General features: G+C 39.8%; 1 protein-coding gene across 1 annotated transcript in view; it reads left to right on the forward strand.

Annotated features, from left to right (window-relative positions):
- The window catches only part of LOC126106760 (uncharacterized), an 89,168-nt gene extending 77,634 nt beyond the window's left edge, over positions 1–11,534 (forward strand). The window contains exon 6 of the mRNA XM_049913133.1: positions 11,239–11,534. The gene's annotated coding sequence lies outside the window, so the exon portion shown is untranslated. The remainder of the gene's footprint in view (positions 1–11,238) is intronic.
- The last annotated feature ends 4,978 nt before the right edge of the window (positions 11,535–16,512 follow it).

Consider the following 16,512-nt stretch of genomic DNA (forward strand, 5'->3'; position numbering starts at 1 on the left):
CCAAATAGCAAAACTCCTTTACTACTTTAAGTGTCTCGAACATGAGTAAATCTTCACTTGAAGATGACGAAGCATGCAAATTTGTTCAGTAGTATTGAATAAAATGTTTAGTTTCAAATCTGTTCAGGAGAATTTTTATAGGTACGCCTTCCATGAAGCTCAATGTATTTCGGTCACAAGACGTGTTTCAACACTTGTCTGGTACCTCCTCCAGTCTTGATGTTGTTTCTGAATTTGCATTGTTTACATTTTAAAACCACAGAACACATTCTTCAGTAAATTATAGACTGGTAGCACACTGTGTTTTATTACTGTAACTTCCCACAATGCTTTATATTGACTCCTGCAGTAGAATATAAACTGCCAGTTACACAGTTTCTTGGCTGCATAGAATTATTTTTGTTATTTTTTTATACCATTTGAAGAAGTTATGAAAAACTTATTGTCTGTAGTTTTGGCATATTCAAACATTTGATTTTAATTTATATTTTTGCAAGAAATTTGTATTCCTTCTTGCCAGCTTTTTGCAGTGCTATGTGGATGTAAACCTGATTGGAAATGCTAGACAATAGTGTTACAGAGTAAGGAAAAAAATGTTAAAAGTTGTCACATAGCAAAATGTTAGGGTACTTTGAGTTATAGAATATAGTTCGGAAATGTATGTTATGGCAAGGACCACTTTCTTATTTTGCATTCATTATCAGAATGGGATATTGCCCTCAGTACGATAACTCTGTATGTCCACCCCGAACAACGTGCTGCACATGGTCATGTGATGCCCCACTACACATGAAATTCCAAAAAGAAATGTGCCGAAAGACCTATAAGCAGAGCAAACACAAAGCATGAGCTTCCCACCTCATTGTAATTGCACATGCGCAGTAAGGCCTGTTTTATGACGCTTTCTGGCAACTGTTCAAATGAACATTTTTCTAACAAGTTGTAGGAAAATACTATGAATGGTGGTTTGAGAAGGTTACTTTCAATCTAAATTTCCTTTTACCCACAATGAATTATTTTATGTGAGAGAATGCGTGATGAATTTCTTAAATTGCAGAGCATATTAACACTTTGAGGCCCAGCCACTTAGAAAAATTTCAGGCCCAAAAACACCAGCCGTTCGTGTCGTTTTTAAAAATTTTACTGGCACATTTGTGTGATGTATCTTAAACTGTAAAACATGCAAAAAAAGACCTACATTATATGTGAAAGATACCATTAACTTCTCCTGTTTGTGTGTTCACGCTGCTTAACAGTGATGTTGCTATTGGATGACTACGTTACATGTCTTATGCTCTGAATGTGTGCTGTCACAGACTGGTGAGATCATGAGCTATTAGTGGCTGAAAAAAGCGTATTGCAATCTTGATTTCAGTGCTTTGGAAGATAATCTGCTGTATTTGGTGGAAAAACATATTTATACTTTCAGAATAAGAAAATACGCAGTGTACATGTTACATGTTACTGCCCACCAAAGATCTGTTGATAATTTCCAACAATCAGTGCACATCAAAGTTGCAGGCCCACTGTGAGTGATACATATCCAACGTTCAACTGTGTCAAGTCTGGAAGTGGGAAATACAGATATTCTTTGACAACCTGACAGTGGAATGTCTGCTGAGAGCAGTAAAATGTTATGTGATAAAGTGATATGTCTCCGGTGAGGATAGTGTAATGAATGTATAGGATTCTATTATGTGGAAGGAGACGATTCCGCCATTCAGCGATTAAACGTAATTGTGTTGTTAGTGTGGATTGGAGGAATTTTTGCAGAGGCAGAGGTATACTTACTGCAACTAGCATGTGTGTGAAGAAAATTTTAAATTTGAATGGATATCCAGTAACGGTACGTAACTAAGGTTGTGGACTTTGTGATTCCAGTCACTTGAATACTTTCATCACTTGTGCTGCAAAATTATTGAAACGTAACTTTTTGCTACAAATAGGCAGTGAAATTACTCTTGAACTCAGGCTTGACACAAAGTGAAATGAGTCCATTTTTTGCATGCAGTTATGGGTCATTGGCAGCCCTCCGTACAACTGGCAGAGATATGTGCAGTCCAACTCTCGATAATTTCTGCTGAGATCCAGGATTTCCAAGCTGCCTAAATACAACCTCTGTTTTATTTATTTAGGAACCAGGTTTTAAATTGTAAGACATTTCCAGATGCAGATGTAGACTCTGACCACAATCTATTGGTTACAAACTGTAGATTAAAACTGAAGAAACTGCAAAAAGGTGGGAATTTAAGGAGATGGGATCTGGATAAACTGACAGAACCAGAGGTTGTAGAGTGTTTCAGGGAGAGCATTAGGGAACGATTGACAGAAATGGGGGAAAGAAATACAGTAGAAGAAGAATGGGTAGCTGTGAGGTATGAAATAGTGAAGGCAGCAGAGGATCAAGTAGGTAAAAAGACGAAGGCTAGTAGAAATCCTTGTGTAACAGAAGAGATACTGAATTTAATCGATGAAAGGAGAAAATTTAAAACTGCAGTAAAAGAAGCAGGCAAAAAGCAATACAAACACCTCAAACATGAGATTAACAAGCAGTGCAAAATGGCTAAGCAGGGATGGCTAGAGGACAAATGTAATTATGTAGAGGCATATCTCACTAGGGGTAAGGAAGATAACTGCCTACAGGAAAATTAGAGAGACCTTTGGAGAAAAGAGAACCACTTGTATGAATATCAAGAGCTCAGATGGAAACCCAGTTCTAAACAAAGAAGGCAAAGCAGAAAGGTGGAAGGAGTATATAGAGGGTCTATACAAGGGCGATGTACTTGAGGACAATATTTTGGAAATGGAACAGGATGTAGATGAAGATGAAATGGGAGATATGATACTGCGTGAAGAGTTTGACAGAGCACTGAAAGACCTAAGTTGAAAGAAGGCCCCGGGAGTAGACAACATACCATTAGAACTACTGACAGCCTTGGGAGAGCCAGTCCTGGCGAAACTCTACCATCTGGTGAGCAAAATGTATGAGACAGGCTAAATACCCTCAGACATCAAGAAGAATATAATAATTCCAATCCCAAAGAAAGCAGGTGTTGACAGGTGTGAAAATCACCGAACTATCAGTTTAATAAGTCATGGCTGCAAAATGATAACGCAAATTCTTTACAGAAGAATGGAAAAAGTGGTAGAAGCCGACCTCAGAGATGATTTGTTCGGATTCCGTAGAAGTGTTGGACATGCGATGCAATACTGACCCTAAGGCATATCTTGGAAGATAGGGCAAGGAAAGGCAAACCTACGTTTCTAGCATTTGTAGAGTTAGAGAAAGCTTTTGACAATGTTGGCTGGAACACTCTCTTTCAAATTCTGTAGGTGGCAGGGGCAAAATATGGGGAGCGAAAGGCTATTTAAAATTTGTACAGAAACCAGAGGGCAGTTATAAGAGTCGAGGGACATGAAAGGGAAACAGTGGTTGGGAAGGGAGTGAGACAGGGTTGTAGCCTCTCCCCGATGTTATTCAATCTGCATATTGAGCAAGAAGTAAAGGAAACAAAAGAAAAATTCGGAGTAGGTATTAAAATCCATGGAGAAGAAATAAAAGCATTGAGGTTCGCCGATGACATTGTAATTCTGTCAGAGACAGTAAAGGACCTGGAAGAGCAGCTGAAAGGAATGTACAGTGTCTTGAAAGGAGGATATAAGATGAACATCAACAAAAGCAAAACGAGGATAATGGAATGTAGTTGAATTAAGTCGGGTGATGCTGAGGGAATTAGATTAGGAAATGAGACACTTAATGTAGTAAATGAGTTTTGCTATTTGGGGAGCAAAATAACTGATGATGGCTGAAGTAGAGAGGATATAAAATGTAGACTGGCAATGGCAATGAAAGTGTTTCTGAAAGTATTTGTGTGGAGTGTCACCATGTATGGAAGTGAAACATCGATAAATACACTCCTGGAAATTGAAATAAGAACACCGTGAATTCATTGTCCCAGGAAGGGGAAACTTTATTGGCACATTCCTGGGGTCAGATACATCACATGATCACACTGACAGAACCACAGGCACATAGACACAGGCAACAGAGCATGCACAATGTCGGCACTAGTACAGTGTATATCCACCTTTCGCAGCAATGCAGGCTGCTATTCTCCCATGGAGACGATCGTAGAGATGCTGGATGTAGTCCTGTGGAACGGCTTGCCATGCCATTTCCACCTGGCGCCTCAGTTGGACCAGCGTTCGTGCTGGACGTGCAGACCGCGTGAGACGACGCTTCATCCAGTCCCAAACATGCTCAATGGGGGACAGATCCAGAGATCTTGCTGGCCAGGGTAGTTGACTTACACCTTCTAGAGCACGTTGGGTGGCACGGGATACATGCGGACGTGCATTGTCCTGTTGGAACAGCAAGTTCCCTTGCCGGTCTAGGAATGGTAGAACGATGGGTTCGATGTCGGTTTGGATGTACCGTGCACTATTCAGTGTCCCCTCGATGATCACCAGTGGTGTACGGCCAGTGTAGGAGATCGCTCCCCACACCATGATGCCGGGTGTTGGCCCTGTGTGCCTCGGTCGTATGCAGTCCTGATTGTGGCACTCACCTGCACGGCGCCAAACACGCATACGACCATCATTGGCACCAAGGCAGAAGCGACTCTCATCGCTGAAGACGACACGTCTCCATTCGTCCCTCCATTCACGCCTGTCGCGACACTACTGGAGGCGGGCTGCACGATGTTGGGGCGTGAGCGGAAGACGGCCTAACGGTGTGCGGGACCGTAGCCCAGCTTCATGGAGACGGTTGCGAATGGTCCTCGCCGATACCCCAGGAGCAACAGTGTCCCTAATTTGCTGGGAAGTGGCGGTGCGGTCCCCTACGGCACTGCGTAGGATCCTACGGTCTTGGCGTGCATCCTTGCGTCGCTGCGGTCCGGTCCCAGGTCGACGGGCACGTGCACCTTCCGCCGACCACTGGCGACAACATCGATGTAGTGTGGAGACCTCACGCCCCACGTGTTGAGCAATTCGGCGGTACGTCCACCCGGCCTCCCGCATGCCCACTATACGCCCTCGCTCAAAGTCCGTCAACTGCACATACGGTTCACGTCCACGCTGTCGCGGCATGCTACCAGTGTTAAAGACTGCGATGGAGCTCCGTATGCCACGGCAAACTGGCTGACACTGACGGCGGCGGTGCACAAATGCTGAGCAGCTAGCGCCATTCAACGGCCAACACCGCGGTTCCTGGTGTGTCCGCTGTGCCGTGCGTGTGATCATTGCTTGTACAGCCCTCTCGCAGTGTCTGGAGCAAGTATGGTGGGTCTGACACACCGGTGTCAATGTGTTCTTTTTTCCATTTCCAGGAGTGTAGTTTGGACAAGAAGAGAATAGAAGCTTTCGAAATGTGGTGCTACAGAAGAATGCTGAAGATTAGATGGGTAGATCTCATAACTAATGAGGAGGTATTGAATAGAATTGGGGAGAAGAGAAATTTGTGGCGCAACTTGACTAGGAGAAGGGATTGGTTGGTAGGACATGTTCCGAGGTATCAAGGGATCACCAATTTAGTATTGGAGGGCAGTGTGGAAGGTAAAGATCATAGAAGGAGGCCAAGAGATGAATACACTAAGCAGATTCAGAAGTATGTGGGTTCCAGTAGGTACTGCGAGATGAAGAAGCTTGCACATGATAGAACAATGGCGAGAGCTGCATCAAACCAGTCTCGGGACTGAAGACCACCACCACCACCACCACAACAACAACAACAACAACAGACAAAGGTGCAACATGCCGAGAGGCCTGTTACTGAACATCATGATGTACTTCGAGAACCAGTGACTGCATGGGTGTAACACATCCCTTTCATTAAAGGAAATTGGACAAGGAAGTTATTGGTAGACGAAGATGGCAACATGTGAGAAGTTTATCGGCCATCACGACAAATGTTTTTGACAAACAACATCTAATATACAGGGTGGTCCATTGATGGTGACCGGGCCAAATATCTCACAAAATAAGCATCAAACAAAAAAACTACAAAGAACGAAACTCATCTAGCTTGAATGGGGAAACCAGATGGTGCTATGGTTGGCCCGCTAGATGGCGCTGCCATAGGTCAAACAGATATCAACTGTGTGGTTTTTTTTTTTAAATAGGAACGCCCATTTTTTATAACATATACGTGTAGTACATTAAGAAATATGAATGTTTTAGTTGGACCACTTTTTTCGCTTTGTGGTAGATAGCGCTGTAATATTCATAAACGTTTAAGTATGTGATATCACATAACATTTCGCCAGTGCGGACGGTATTTGCTTCATGTTACATTACCTGTGTTGAAATGGACCTTTTACCAATTGTGGAAAAGGTCTATATCATGTTGATGTATGGCTACTGTGATCAAAATGTCCAAAGGGCGTGTGCTATGTATGTTGCTCGGTATCCTGGACGACATCATCAGAGTGTCCGGACAGTTCGTCGGGTAGTTAAGTTATTTAAGGAAACAGGAAGTGTTCAGCTACATGTGAAACGTCAACCACGACGTGCAACAAATGATGGCGCTCAGGTAATTGTTTTAGCTGCTGTTGCAGCTAATTCGCACATCAGTAGCAGACAAATTGCGAAAGAATCGGGATTCACAGAAACGTCGGTGTTGAGAACGCTACATCAACATCGATTGCACCCGTACCATATTTCTATGCACCAGGAATTGCATGGTGGCAACTTTGAATATCGTGTACAGTTCTGCCACTGGGCACAAGAGAAATTACGGGACGATGACAGATTTTTTGCACGCGTTCTACCTAGCAACGAAGCGTCATTCACCAACAGCGGTAACGTAAAATGGCATAATATGCACTAATGGGCAACGGGAAATCAACAATGGCTGCGAGTAGTGGAACATCTGAGACCTAGGCGGGTTAATGTATCGTGCGGCATTAAGGGAGGAAGGATAATGGGGCCTCATTTAATCGATGGCAATCTAAATGGTGCTGATTTCCTACATAATAGTCTACCAATGTTACTACAAGATGTTTCACTGCATGACAGAATGGCGATGTACTTCTAACATGATGGATGTCCAGCACATTGCTCGCGTGCGGTTGAAGCGGTATTGAATAGCATATTTCATGACAGGTGTATTGGTCGTCGAAGCACCATACTCTGGCCCGCAAATTCACCAGATCTGACATCCCCGGATATCTTTCTGTGGGGAAAGTTGAGGGATATGTGCTATCGTGATCCACTGACAACACCTGACAACATGCATCAGCGTATTGTCAATGCATGTGCGAACATTAAAGAAGGCGAACTTCTCGCTGTTGAGAGGAATGTCATTACACGTATTTCCAAATGCATTGAGGTTGACAGACATCATTTTGAGCATTTATTGCATTAATGTGGTATTTATAGGTAATCATACTGTAACAGCAGAAATGATAAGTTCACAAAGGCACATGTATCACATTGGAACAACCAAAATAAAATGTTCAAACGTACCTATGTTCTGAAACTTCCTGTCAGATTAAAACTGTGTGCCCGACCGAGACTTGAACTCGGGACCTTTGCCTTTCGCGGGCAAGTGCTCTACCATCTGAGCTACCGAAGCACCACTCACGCCCGGTCCTCACAGCTTTACTTCTGCCAGTATCTCATCTCCTACCTTCCAAACTTTACAGAAGCTCTCCTGTCACAGCTTTACTTCTGCCAGTATCTCGTCTCCTACCTTCCAAACTTTACAGAAGCTCTCCTGGTTCGCAGGAGAGCTTCTGTAAAGTTTGGAAGGTAGGAGACGAGATACTGGCAGAAGTAAGGCTGTGAGTACCAGACGTGAGTCGTGCTTTGGTAGCTCAGTTGGTGGAGCACTTGCTCGCGAAAGGCAAAGGTCCCGAGTTCGAGTCTCGGTCGGGCACACAGTTTTAATCTGCCAGGAAGTTTCATATCAGCGCACACTCCGCTGCAGAGTGAAAATTTCATTCAAGAAAACAATTAAACAAAATCAGAGTTTTCCATCAGCCCCCACATTTTGAAGTATCAGCATTTTTATGCCTGCTCTAGTTATTCTGAATGTTGCTCCAGAACAGTAGTGTCCTCAGACAAACAGTTTTCTAATGGAAAACAAAAACAGATTTTTCCACCAGACCCAACTTTTTGAAAATCAGATTTTTTATGAGTTGCTGTGGTTACTCTGAATGTGTCTTCAGAACAACGATGTCAACCTAATAGTAGTCTAGAATTGGCAACCAAAACAATTTTTTCTTGCAGTAGACCACTCTTATTGAAAACGTGGTGTTTTAAAGTCTGTTTTGAGTTGTTCTACATATTCCGAACAATGCTCCAGAATGAATATGCTGGAAAACAAATAAACAAATAGTATTGAAATAGAAATTATAACCATCTTTTCATCAGCTACCCTTTCCACATACCCCCCCCCCCCTGCCCTTTCTGTGTGTGTGTAGTTGTTCAGAATGTACCTTCAGATCAACAGTGCCAACAAGTAAATAATATTCAAGTGGTAACTATAACTATTTTCTTTTAGCCTCCTTTCTCGGAATAAATATGGCTTTTATGTTTGTTCTGACGTGCTGTAGTTCTCAACATTGCTCCAGAACAACAATTTAAATAATAATAATAATAATAACAGATAATAATAATAAAAACAGATGCCTATAAATATCTAGGATACAGACAAAAATAGGAATAGATAATACAAATATTAAAGAAGAACTAAAAGAAAAATATAGACAAAGACTAACAAAAATACCGAAAACAGAATTGACAGCAAGAAACAAGACAAAAGCTATAAATACTTCTGCTATACCAATATTGACCTACTCATTTGGAGTAGTGAAATGGACTAACACAGACCTAGAAGCACTCAGTACACTTACACGATCACAATGCCACAAATATAGAATACATCACATACATTCAGCAATAGAAAGATTCACATTAAGCAGAAAGGAACGAGGAAGGGGATTTATCGACATAAAAAACCTATATTATGGACAGGTAGACAATTTAAAGAAAATTCTTTCTAGAACGAGCAGAAACTAGCAAAATGCACAAAGTAATCACTCATATAAATACATCGGCTACATCACTACAATTTCATAACCACCTCTACAACCCTTTAGATCACATAACATCAACAGATATGAAGAAAGTAAACACTACATGGCAAGCACCCGTATTATCTAACACAGCCACACAGACGCATCCAACACATGGCTAAGAAAAGGAAATATATACGGTGAGACAGAAGGATTCATAATTGCAATACAGGATCAAACAATAAACACCAGATATTACAGCAAGCATATTATTAAAGATCCCAATACCACAACAGATAAATGCAGACTTTGCAAACAACAAATAGAAACAGTAGATCACATCACAAGGGGATGTACAATACTAGCAAATACAGAATACCGCAGAAGACACGACAATGTAGCAAAAATAATACATCAACAACTTGCCATACAACTTAAACTAATAAAACAACACATTCCCACATACAACTATGCACCACAAAATGTACTGGAGAATGATGAATACAAATTATACTGGAACAGAACCATTATAACAGATAAAACACCACCACATAACAAACCTGGCATCATACTCACCAATAAAAAGAAGAAATTAACACAACTAATCGAAATATCCATACCCAATACAACAAATATACAAAAGAAAACAGGAGAAAAAATTGAAAAATACATCCAACTGGCTGAGGAAGTCAAGGACATGTGGCATCAGGATAAAGTTGACATTATACCAATTATACTATCAACTACAGGAGTCATACCACACAATATCCACCAGTACATCAATGCAATACAGCTACATCCAAACTTATATATACAACTACAGAAATCCGTAATTATTGATACATGTTCAATTACCCGAAAGTTCCTAAATGCAATATAACATACACCGTACAGTTAAAAGGAAGTCATGCTTGATCAAGGTCTGCGTCACTTTCCATTTTTGACCAGACATAACGTCTGAGAAAAGAAAGAAATAATAGTGATGATGATGATGATGATGATGATGATGATGATGATATGGAAACGAAATCAACCTCCCAGTAAAGGTTTATTTTAATCTGTATTATTCCAAAATAGTATTTTAAAGCATTACAGACATTGGCAATCAGTGACAGCATTTCTTTCAACTTATCATTGTCAAAAGGGAAATTCTTGTAAGAAAGTCCTCAGCAGATTTATCTGAGCTTACAGGTATGTGTAGCTTGTTTCCTTTGGATTTCATGCTAGTTAATGCTGACTGGACTCATCACTAGATTTTGGAGAGTTCCTTGCGGCTTACAACTGCTCCAAAACTAAGCAGTCAACCAGCTTACGAGCCGCAGTATCCATGATGCTGTGAAGACAAAGAAACATAGAGGTCTCTTCAAGATACACTTTAATAGAACTTTGATACTTATTTCAGCCACAACAAGAGTTTGGTAAAAAGCACATGAATTTCCAAGTTATTAATTCTTTCTGGCAGCTGTTATTACGGCTTAGTAGTAATTGGTGCCAATAAGTAACATGCGAACTATTGTATGTGCGATTGTACTGATAGGTAGGAGATGGTTGATGTATAAATTAGAAAACTGTTGATAGACCATGATTTGTGTGTCTTTGAGTCGTAATTAATCTATATGAATTATTAATGTAATAGAGGTGTAGGAAAATAGTGCATTATGTTTCATGACTTTCATTACCGGAAAAAATGCATTTTCACTGCAGAAAAAGTGTATTTTCACCCAGGAAAAAAAATTTTTAACTAGAAAAAATCCGTTTTCTTTTCCCGCCTTGTCTGCATATACACCCAATTTTCGGCTACCTTTTCCTTTAGATTTCCCCACCCCCACCTTTATGAGTTTTTGGTCCCTGGTCTGAACGAATGTTGCATTGGGCAAGAAAATTTTTGTCAGATGAAGGTGTTATTGATATTGAAAATGGCCTTTACTTTTTTTTAGGACAGAAAACAAAAATTAAATACCAGTGCACCAAACATCACAACATATTTTCGTTAGCCTTTGGCAAATGTTAATGTAGTTTGTAAGATTAATTGTAGTTGAGTGATATGATTACAGTTTTAGGTGTTACTCAAGGTAAGGGTAAGTATTGTATTTCTTTTGCAGCAAACATTCAGTTGCAAAGGGCACATAATATTTATTCTTATTTACAAAATAAATACACAAATATTGCTAAGATTTGGATGTAATAACTCTACATTTTTCCTGTGTTTCTGTTTCAGGCTGGAATGCATGCAACATAAGAGAATCATTACATCATACCAAAAAATTATTTCAAAAATGCTAGAAAAATGAAGATGAATCTTAGTGCCAGCTTTACGTATACACTTGGTTCTAATTTTGTATTGCTTGCTTATTGTGTATGATTGGCATTTGAACTGTAATTTCTTTTTTATGTTTTAATGATGAATATGCTTTTAGCTGCTATGGAAAATGAGATAATTTCCTGTAGAGAATAAAAGTGCTGTAGTTGGTCAAAAAAAGTATATTAAAAATATGATAGGAACACAATATTTTAGAGCAGTGTTACTCATTTTAGTGTTCATATGTTACAAATTACTCGTTCACTACCCAGAAGTGAAGACGGCTATCCTGTGTATCACAAAATGTTTTATAAGCTTGTGACTGGTGGTAGGGGATAGACTGATAAATCAAGTGCAGATGATATCAGTATGTTATTGTGATGTATTTTGGGACTGTTGATATTTTTAAAAATATCGAAAATTCCATATATCAATATTTTAAAAAAATATATCAGTATCTGCGGAGATTTGGAAGGGTGATGACAAGCTATTCTAGGTGTGGTGGGCAAAATCTCGGACAGAACGACCTCATTTCAGGGCATGATTTTAGGAAGTGATGGCGTTAGCAGTAATTGATATATCAATGGAAAAAATGTTGACATACTGGCCTATAAAAAGTTGGCTCCACATGGTAAATGTATCTATGGTTTTAGAACTATATATTTAAGTATTGATTTATTACTAGATATTCTACACATCAACAAGCTAGCGGCTTGCCTATCTGCCTCAGAGTAAGAATTGGTCCTAGCAGTTGTAGTTTCAAAATTGCGTGGTGAAGCTAAATGTTGCATTTTCTGTTGGTAGTGCTGAGCGTCAATTACGTCAGCATTTCTCCTCGCCCATCCCTGTCAACTGCAAAGACCAATCTTGTCATTCAGATTTTCAACAACTGTCTTTGAAGAATGCCAATGTGAAGAATTGCATTAGAAATCGTTTTTTAACACAACTGGTGTACTATCAGAAATTTTGTTACTCCATTCACAACGCCATCTCCAGTGGAATCTCCTTTCATTCAAAGAGAGAGATTGGACATGATGAGCCCAAAAAGTAGTAAGACTCCTTCACACAGTGAAAGTAAAATTATGTTCTACAATAATTTCAAAAGAACAATTTCAAATATTTACTGAAAATTGTGATAAAAAATATTACATAAAAATATCGGCACTCGATATTGCCATTTTGATATTGATATATCAGGTGACAAATATCGCTGATATTGGTACCAGTATATATCTTTGGGTGGTGGGGGGGGTGGGGGAATTGATGTATTGGTATTTTATCAACAGCGTTAATGTATTTAATATTTTGAACATTGATGACATATTTAAATTTTATGCTAAACCAAGACTTGGACTTGAATCTGTACCTTTCAGTGAAATTTCTCTTTCCAGTCTATTCTTTACAGCCCAATATAAAACTTAAACTAACTACTGCTTACTTCTAATGTAACTGGATGTAATGTAATCTACTCATCAATCGGCGGCAGGAGAATACATGTGTAAAAAAAGGTATTACATATACAAGCATTTGGAGTCAATTGGCTCTTTGTTCTTTCAGAGGGGTTGAAGGAGAAGGAAGAGGGGTGAAGGAAAAGGACTGGTGAGTTTTAGGAAAAGTAGTAGTGTTTGGAAAAGTCACTCGGAACCCTGGGTCGGGGGAGACTTACCGGAAGGGATGAGGGGGAAAGACTGATTGGCAAAAAAGAAGACAGGTCAGGAAGTGAAAGATGTAGAAAACTGAAAAGGAGTGAAGAAATGCTGAGATGGAAGAAATTGATGTTAATTATGGCCATGTGGGTGGCAACAACCATCGCCATATTGTAGTGCAATTCCTCACCTGTGGAGTTCTGAGAAACTGGTGCCTGAGGGAAGAATCCAGATGATGTGTGTGATAAAATAAGCACTGGGATCACTGCTGTCGTATTTTAGAATATTCTGTACAACAAGACATTGTGTGTTGCCAGTATAAACCCTCTTCCTATGCCCATTCATCCTGACATGATAATTTGGAAGTAGTCATGTCGATGTAAAACGCCGAACAGTGTTTACATAACAGCTGGTATATGACATGTCGTTTCACAGGTGTGATCTCCCTTTGTTGGTATGTGTTTTGCCAGTTACAGGGCTGTACAAGTGGAGGTAGGAGGGTGCATAGGGCAGGTCTTGTGGAAAAGCCGGTTACAGGGGCAGGAGCCATAATAGGGTAGGGAGATTAGTGTAGAAGGAGCATGGGGTCTGACAAGTATTTGCGGAGATTTGGAAGGGTGATGACAAGCTATTCTAGGTGTGGTGGGCAAAATCTCAGACAGAACGACCTCATTTCAGGGCATGATTTTAGGAAGTGATGGCGTTAGCAGTAATCTGTCTTGCATATTACCCCATCTTCAATCTTTAAACTCTCAGGTTTTCAAATCTTGTCCAATGCAGTCCCCAACATTCAGTCTTTCCTTCTCATCCAGTCTGGTAAGTTGCCTCTGACTCAGGGTTCTGGGACTTTTTTGAACTCTTTTCTAAACCTCATCTATCCTTCTCCTTCAACCCTCAATGTAGCTGATGTCTTCACCATACATACAAACTTGGGATAACAAATCAGTGAAATTCAAATAAATTTGTTTTCTTCAGTCATATTTGCCAACACAACACGAAAATGGAGTATGAGAAATCGATAATTTTAGTCAAAGGAGGAGTTTATTGGCATCCTGAGGGTAAAAAATATAATTGGGATATCATTTGGAATCCTATGGATGAAAATCGCAGGTTTTTTGCAAACCACAAGTAGGTAAAATCTGTATTGAAAACTTTAGGTATAAATTAGAACCTCAGAAAAGTTGTTAAAGTGAGAAGGATGATGTCCCATGCTTCAAGCTACTGTGGTGTATCTTTTCTCTTTTTTGTGTAAAGTGGACATTAACTGCCTACAAATTATTATTACTGCTTACTGGTGTTTATATGCCAGTAAGGTATCAATCCTATCACATGAAATGGTTTGCAGATGTCATGTACATTTGTACTCTTTTCAGTGCTTTGGGGGTTCAGAGGTTTTTGTTCTAAACTCCATTTGTGTTTCATATGTATGCTGAATGACAGTCTATGAAGGTTAATTTATATATGTATCTGCACAACTTCAAATAAATGCAGCAAAATATAGTTTGTAATATTTTTTCAAGGTCACTACAAATCATCTTATGTAACAGAAAATTTCTACTTTCATCTCTTATATTCGTGAAACTTGTCTGGTAGTTCCAGTAGCTGAGACAGTGTGTACAGTACTTTTCATGTTCTTTTCAAGACAGATATAGCTCATTCACATGCATTTGGCACATTTCTGATAGCAAAAGCATCATTGTAGCACTCATCTCCAAGCACAGAGTAGTTGTTGTACTCACCCTACCCGTGAAGGTTAAAACCAAACCTACTTCATACATAGAATAGATTCTATCCTAACCTAAACATGGACCCCCGAAAAACTGACAATGGAGATCGGAAGCACTGTGACTAAGCTGTAGGCTGATGTTGACCTCTGGCGACAGCGTCTGACGACCGTTGTCGGTACCATTGTGAAGGCAGCCTAAGATCGCCACCAAGAAAGAATAAGAGTGGGATGAGTAATACTATCCCATCTCACCTATGTAGGTACATTGTCCTCATAAGTGGAAAAGACTGGTAAGAGAATGAATGTACAAAATTACAGACCAATATCCTTAACACGGTTTGTTGCGGAATTGTTGATCATATTCTATGTTTGAATATATTAAATTTCCTGTAGAGGGAAAAATCTTCCATCCACAAGTCAACATCGATTTAGAAAGGTCACTAGTGCAAAACTGAACTTGTCTTTTTCTTGCATGATATCCTGCAAACCATGGATGAAGTGAACAGGTAGATTCCATTTTCTTATATTTCCAGAAAGTCTTTGACACAGAGCTATGCTGCAGACTGTTGATGAAGGTGTGAGCAAACGGAATATGTTCTTAGAGATGTGAGTGGCTCAAAGGGTTTTTGAGTAATAGAACCCAGTAAGCAGTGCTGGATGATGAGTGTTCATGAGAGACAGATGTATTCACACAAGAGCCCCAGGGGAGTGCAATTGGACCATTCATGTTCTTTATAAACAATCTGACAGGTAAGGTGAGCACCAGTCTGCCAGTTTTCACTGACAAAAAACTTGTCTTTGGGGCAACTGCAGGAGTATATAGTATGACTGGGGTAGAATTTCTTTTTGGTGTGATGAATGACATCTTGCTCTAAATGTGGAAAAATTTAAGGTAATGAAGGTAAGTAAGAATAACAATATGGTAATATTTGAATATGGTGTTAATTCTGTGTTGCTCAATACTGTTCAATCGATTACATCTCCAGGAGTAGCAGTGCAAAGTGATGTGAAATGGTACAAGCTTGTGAGGTAAGTTATAGGGAAGGTGGTGGTATACTTTAATTTAGTGGTTGGATTCTAGGAGAGTGTAGATCACTTGTGTGACCCATTCTGTTTTGCTTGAGTGTTTGGGATCCCCACCAGCTCAGATTGAAACAGCCACCAAAGCAGTTCGGAAACATGCTGCTAGATTTGTTATTGATAGATTCGATCAGCAACTTTATATTACGGAATTGCTCCATAAGCTCAAATGGGATTCCTTGGAGGGAAGATGATTCTCCCCCCCCCCCCTCTCTCCCCCCACCCCCACCCCCAAATGCTAATTAGGTATTTGCAAAGAGTGTTAAATGATTCTAATGCCACCAACATATGTATTCCATAACAACTATGAAAAAGATATAAAAGAAATGAGTATTTTTGTATCCCTTCATTTGCGAGTGGAACAGGACAGAGTGGCTAACTGGGGTATAATATACCCTGTACCCTGCACCATATGGTGGCCTGTGGAGTATGTATGTAGTTGTAGAAAAGGGGATACAATCTCACCAATTTAAAAAGAAAAATTGTTATTGGAGCTAAAAATCCAGGTGGGGATACAAGGTGTCTACAGGTCACGAAAGTCATGGAAAAGTGATGAAAATGAATAGGTGGTCCTGAAAGTAATGAAAAGATAATGAAAGTGAGTGGGTGGTCATGAACTTTGTTTTGTGTGTCAGTTAGGTGCAGTTCTACAAGAGAGTAGCAAGATAGAACTACCTCCAAAAATGTATCCAGCAGTCCATTTAATAAAAAAATTGCAGGACTCTTAAAGGCCTTCTTATG

The sequence above is a fragment of the Schistocerca cancellata genome, chromosome 10, assembly GCF_023864275.1.
Source record: "Schistocerca cancellata isolate TAMUIC-IGC-003103 chromosome 10, iqSchCanc2.1, whole genome shotgun sequence".
Lineage (NCBI taxonomy): Eukaryota > Metazoa > Arthropoda > Insecta > Orthoptera > Acrididae > Schistocerca > Schistocerca cancellata.